The sequence below is a fragment of the Brachycentrus maculatus genome, unplaced genomic scaffold (assembly GCF_059751285.1).
Source record: "Brachycentrus maculatus isolate JH-2025_06_01 unplaced genomic scaffold, ASM5975128v1 h1tg000180l, whole genome shotgun sequence".
NCBI lineage: Eukaryota > Metazoa > Arthropoda > Insecta > Trichoptera > Brachycentridae > Brachycentrus > Brachycentrus maculatus.
This window is the reverse complement of record NW_028280931.1, coordinates 1,618,340-1,625,472: the sequence shown is the minus strand read 5'-3', so window position 1 is coordinate 1,625,472 and position 7,133 is coordinate 1,618,340. Positions and strand designations below refer to the sequence as shown.

General features: G+C 32.1%; 1 long non-coding RNA gene across 1 annotated transcript; it reads right to left on the bottom strand.

Moving 5' to 3' along the window:
* Window positions 1-5,653: 5,653 nt before the first annotated feature.
* On the bottom strand, window positions 5,654-6,917 carry LOC148307989 (uncharacterized). The gene is made up of 2 exons (XR_015837749.1): window positions 6,750-6,917; window positions 5,654-6,533 (listed from the first exon to the last, which is right to left on the bottom strand). It is a non-coding gene; the product is annotated as an uncharacterized LOC148307989 (long non-coding RNA).
* Window positions 6,918-7,133: the final 216 nt, after the last annotated feature.

Here is a 7,133-nt window from a genome sequence, read left to right as displayed (position 1 = left end):
AATGCTGCCAACCTATGTGAATTAAATATCGACACATTAGCCTCCTCGCAAACGGGCGTTTTCAGCTGGCATTTTCCACGAATGAGGAAAACGCCAGCTGACAAAAAATGACATCTCAGCATATGAAAAAGAAAAATATGGAAGTTTAAGTATTTTACAGGGCTTATGACTAACCTGACCTGACCTAACGAGACACGATTTTAAGTTTACGAGTAACTGGGCTATGCGCATCGACTCCAACTACATTCGCCTCATAATTCTGTTTTACTGTTCTTTCCTCACTCGTTCGTTCCACATGTCCAAACGTTCTAAATTCGTTCCTTATTTCACCATTCAAACATCCATCATAAATTATTTTGCCGCACATTCGTCTGAGAGATCGCATTTCGACTGCGATCCCTTTATTTGGTGCAAGATCCGAACCTAGATTACATTTACTCGCTGGAAAACGTCTGAAAAGCTTGTAAATATATATTCTATTTTGGAATAATAAAATTGAATCATTCAAGTTTGCTTAAATTGCACACTCTGCGACCTTCCTTATCATTCAAAATCACCTTCATCATCAAAAATACAGGCACTGCTTACTATGTAAGCATCAATAAGATCAAAAGCATCAAAAGTACATGAACTTTATTTGAATTGATAAAGAAATTATCTTTGGTGTTACATAATATGTAAAATATGTATAAAAGGAAATAGTTATTTTAAATGTTGAACAAAAGAACATAAAATAAGTATATAAAAGGAAAAATATTTATAAATAAAAATGTTTCTTTCAAATTTTCATTTTAAATAAAGTAAGATGAGGTGTAATTTTTTTGTATGATGTATTTTAAAAGATAATACTTGATTGAGACATGATAAATTAAGTACGTAACTAACAATGGTCCAGAAAGAAATAACCTGAACAACTGATGATGTGTTATATTATTATATATACCTTTATACAATTTTCAGTTTATACAACTTCTTCGGGATCTGAATCGTAATGTTCTTTTGTAGATAGATTGCTCAGTTTTTTCATATAAACCTCTGGAATGGTGAAATCTAATCTTAAATAGTTATCCCGTATATGTTCTGGAGATACAGCTTTCGGTATAATAGCAATATTTTGTTGAAGCGCCCACTTGAGTAGAACTAAGCCAACTGGTTGATCAATAGCTTTCGCTATTTCCTGAATTTCTGGATCATTTAGAACGGCTTTGGTTGTAGCACCACCGAGAGAAGAATAAGCTTGTGGCAGAATACCGTGTACTCGACATTCCTCTAATATATCCTGACGATGATGGTGAGGATGCCACTCAAATTGGTTGACAGCGGGTTTTACACCATCGCAATCGGCAATTAGCTCTCTTAGATGTCTCACAGTATAGTTAGACACACCAATATTCTTTATCAGACCTTCCCTGTACAACTTTGTAAGGGCAAACCAAGATTGTCTCCTTAACTCTGCATTTTTAGGGTCTGTACGACTCAAATTACTGCCAGGCCAGTGAATCAGGTAGAGATCAAGGTAGTCGCACTGTAACCTATTAATTGATTGCTTTGCTGCATTTTCCGCGTTGGTGCCTTGATCTTTTGGACTCAACTTTGATGTGAGAAAAACATCATTTCGAGTCAAACCATACTTTGGTAAAAGCTCTTTCAAAGCAGTCCCTATTTCTTGTTCATTCTTATACATGGACGCTGTATCAAAAGATCGGTAGCCAACTTTAAGTGCTTCATCAATAGCTTTAGTAACTATTTGTTGGCCTACAATAAGGTATGTACCAAGTCCTACCAAGGGGAAAGAATTTCCATTATTCAATTGAAACATTGTAGAAGCACACATTTTTTAAAAATATTGAGTTCTGTTAAAATTTACAGAAGAACACAAAGTGAAAACAATATCTGATTTGATTAGCTTCTCACTTATTGATGACTAATGGCACACTGAAATTTCAGCCATAAAACACTCAAAAGAAAGAATGAACATTTTGGTGAAATAAGGTTTTTATATAATGGCACGGCCTGAAAAGTAATATCTCATTATCACAGATTGTGGCAGTCCGTACAGTGTGATCCAAAAATGCTGAACTATACAATAAGTAGGTAGGTAGGTACTCAAAATTACCCGCACCAACAATCTATGTACATATTATAAATTATTTTTCAGATAAGCCAATATTGGATAAATTTGTAACTCAGTGAATTGCATTACAAATTATTTTCTAAAACTTCCGGCATAAGTGCTTCGCAATACATTCAGTTTTATATTTTTAAATGGTGTATTCGTTCTGTAAATTGAATTATTAAAAGCAATGAATTCAATGATATATGATATACCTACGTGTATATTTCACATATTTATATACAGAAGTATATAAAAATAGTAAAAATATGTACTTATTTTGAAATAAAAGCATAAATTTTACTACCTCTTAGTTTCACCGATTTCATTATAACATTAACGATAAAACCACAAAGTTGTTATTTCAAAGATAAAAACTTTAAGTAGGTACTGGTACCTATCTCATGGTCTGACAGTGGGATGTTTTCAGTTTTGTGGTAAGCAATAATACTGTATCATGTAAAAATATGGAAGATAACAAACAACTTTAAAAATGGAAGGCCACTCATCAAACTAAGTTTAATTGTATTTCTGTGTGTCTTCTTTGATCTGTAAAATAAATTTAAAATTCTTTTAGGAATCTTTTTCTAATCGGACTTGGATCTAAGTGTGGTTAGTGTAATATAAAAAAAATATTTGGATTAATTATATGGAATGTCACCTTCGACATTTCTTTAGCCACTGAATTTAAGAGTGAAACAAACACGGCGAATCAATTTACCCGTAACAATTGCATCCTTTTTAAAAAAAATTATAAGAGGTCAAGGGATCTTGCATCCCTTATGTCACTGCGACCATATTAGGTCTATTTTGACCTCCTTCTGTGACATAGCTCACTCTCAAGACTTACATCGGTCATGTAACATGGCCTACCTGACTAGACCTACGTGAGTCATGTGGCAGGAGTTTCACCTTCTCGAAGTACAGTAGTGGTCCTCCAAGTATGTGACTTCGGTTGAATCGCATCCCTTACAAAGTACTGTAAACCATAGACGCTGGTATTACTGCAGAATTGCCGGAGGTAAGTTATCTGCAGCTGTCGAACAACAATTCTCTCAGAAAGATTATCGTTGTCTTGAGACCTCTTGTAGGTTTGCTAGTACGTAATACCGACGGCTGCAACCAGGAGAAAGCAACCGGGTTTTAAGGCCGTTATCGCTCCGTCTGTGGAAGCATTACAACAGACAGTTCACAAAGATTACAAAACCCACTATCTACAAAATTATTGTCATAAAAAATGCGAGCACCGCTTACTTAGCACCAATAAGATAAGAACTTGAACTTTATTTAGAATGTTTAAAAAATAAGCTGTGGTATTAAGTTATAGGCATAATTTATAAAGGATATTATCATTATAAATGTATGAATGAGTGAAATACAATATAAACAATATTTAAAGTACAATTATTACATGTAAAATAGCAGTTTGTCATTTTTTTAAAGTAAGACAAAGTATTTCATCAATAAATTAAAAGAAAAGATGTCTTTATTGAGACATCTAAATTAGAGAAGTGCATAACTTACTATGGTTGTGAAATAAATACACTGAACGACTGAAAATGTTTTTATATTTTTTATAATTTTAGATATATATACAATTAACAGTTTAAACAACTTTTTCAGGATTCCAATCGTAACGTACTTTTGTAGAGAGATTGCTTAGTTTTTCCATATAAACCTCCGGAATGGTGAAATCTAATCTCGAATAGTTATCCCGTATATGTCCTGGAGATACAGCTTTCGGTATAATAGCAATATTTTGTTGAAGCGCCCACTTGAGTAGAACTAAGCCAACTGGTTGATCAATAGCTTTCGCTATTTCGTGAATTTCTGGATCATTTAGAACGGCTTTGGTTGTAGTACCACCGAGAGATGAGTAAGCTTGTAGTAGAATACCATGTGCTCGACATTCTTCTAATAGATCTTGGGGATGATGGTGAGGATGCCACTCAAGTTGGTTAACGGCGGGTCTTACATCATCGCAATCAGCAATTAGCTCCCTTAGATGTCTCACAGTATAGTTAGACACGCCGATATTCTTTATAAGCCCTTCCTTGTACAACTTTGCAAGGGCAGACCAAGATTGTCTTCTTAACTCTGCATTTTTAGGGTCTGTCCGATTCAAATTACTGCCAGGCCAGTGAATCAGGTAGAGATCTAGGTAGTCGCACTGTAACCTGTTAATTGATTGCTTCGCTGCATTTTCTGCCTTGGTCCCTTGATCTCCTGGAATCAACTTTGATGTGAGAAAAACGTCCTTTCGTGTCAAACCATACTTTGGCAAAAGTTCTTTCAAAGCATTGCCTAATTCTTTTTCATTGTCATACATGGATGCTGTATCGAAAGACCTGTAGCCAACTTTGAGTGCTTCATCAATAGCTTTAGTAACTGTCTGTTGGCCCACAATACAGTATGTACCAAATCCTATCAAGGGGAAATAATTTCCATTATTCAATTTAAACATTGTAGAAGCACACATTTTTTTCGAGTTCTGATAAGATTCACAGGAGAACACAAATTGTAAATAATGTTTGATTTTATTGGCCACCTTTTTATTTCTGACTGGTAGCACACCGACCTTAATGGCATTACACACTCACAAGAAAGAACGACACTTTCGGTGAAACAAGATTTATATTTACAGCTCCGGCCGGAAAAGTCAGAAATGTCAGATGACATGAGCACAGATTGTGACAGATAGTACAGTGTGATCCAAAAACACTGAACTATGGAATCGGTAGGAAGGTAAAATTATCGGTACAAATACTTGCATACAATGTTTTAATAACATGCAAGATTTTAGAACTCGGTTAGTTACTTTTCAAAACTACCAGCACGAGTGTTTCGTAATTATATATATATATATATATATATATATATATATATATATATATATATATATATATATATATATATATATATATATATATATATATATATATATATATATATATATATATATATATATATATATATATATATATATATATATATATATATATATATATATATATATATATATATATATATATATATATATATATATATATATATATATATATATATATAAATATATATATATATATATATTTATATATATATATATATATATATATATATATATATATATATATATATATATATATATATATATATATATATATATATGCTTATAATAAAATATTGATAATAATATTAACTATTTATAAATTTGAAATATATTTTACTACCACTCAGTTCCACCAATATATTTATCAAATTAATAATTTAATAACTGCTACAAAGTTGTTACTCAAAAGATAAAAACTTTTAGTAGGTACTAGGTACCTATCTCATGGTCTGACAGTGGCATGTTTTCTGTTTTGCGATAAGTGATAACGCGGGATAATGTTTCAACATGCGAGGTTTTAAAATATATTATTCTAACGTCTACTGAATAACCTCATTAATCTTAATAATCGTATGATTCTAGATGTGCCGTAACAGCAAATTATTGTGGGCAATTAAATCAAACCTTTTTTTCGTAAAATGTACTTTTAATTTTATTTTTGTATCGCTTTCCTTTGTTTAAATTGTTTTCGACTACGTATTTACTTTACATAAACTTCTTCCCATGTCGTCTTTCTGTTTACTTTGCAAACAATAGTTTTCTATTTAGATTACTTACCCAAAATAACTCATTTTTAATAATTGAAAATAATAAGCATACATGCATAAAACATATTAAATATTTTGTGCAGACTGACACTATTATTATAAATCAAAAAAGAATTTATAATCTACCGTACGTAAGTTATTTTTGACAGCTATTATTGCCTTGCGAGGGCACTCTCGAATTTTTTTTGAATTATTTATTTGCAATAAGGAAAATAAATCACGACATTGAATATCTTTTATTTGTATACATAGGATTTTTAATGGCTTTTTTGCGTGGCAAAATCTGGCTTTTGTCCCTGTCATCATTTTCTAAAGCTCGAATACGCCCGAGTTCTGCTCTACCTCATATTGACTTATTCATGGACATTTCTAAGAGCAGCATCAATTTAATATTCCAAGTCTTTTATAATAATTATAAATAAATCATTGTAGGATTAATTTTAATTAAAAGATTTTTTCAAATATATTTATTTGTTGCAAGAATTTGTACATTCAGTTATACAACTGGTGGCATAATGTAATTGAAAAAGATTATCTAACTTTATATAAAGAGAGGGCGCTCGTGCCTTGCGACCCCAGAATCGCCCCCTGTATCTTGCTGAGAGCATAATCCTTGGCACAGAGGCATCAATGATCTCTCGTTCATATCCCGTTAATGAAGAAAGTGAGTTCGTTTTGGTCACGGAAAATATGGGGAATCGCATGCTTCTTTAAGGCTTCCCATGAAAATAAATTTAATACTGTTATGTATGTCTTCTTCGATCTGTAAAATAATTTCAATATTTTATAAAAATCTGTTTTTAAAAAATGGCTATGATTCTAAACGTAGTTGGGATAACAAACATGTGAAATGCTCATTTCACATTTTGAAATCGTTAATATGCCCCATGTGCACATAACGCGGATTTTCTATAAAATTTGTTGCATATACGCGAATATTTATATTTATGGTAAACGATATGCATAATTTATTACTCACATTAAAATGATCTTCGCAGCAATACACATTGCTTCCAGCCGAATATAATTTTGTACTTTCAATCCCCCGATACCAGTTCTTTACCATTATTGGGTTTTCTGCAATCCGAAAAAAATGGCTTTTTCGGCGTATCGACGATGCATTTCGCATTTTTATTTTTCTTCTAAATGCAGCGAAAAACCGGTACATCCAATCGCACCATAGACTATTAATTTAGGGCTTCTTCAGACCTCAAACGACTAATTTTACATCCCTTTATTTTTTCAGGGATACGAGTACCCACTAATTATCATGTTATTTTTTTTACAAGAACCTGCCGGATATCTATCTTTTCTTTCTAACAATGTTTTCTTTTGTTCATCCCTATAGTGGACGAATTAAAAA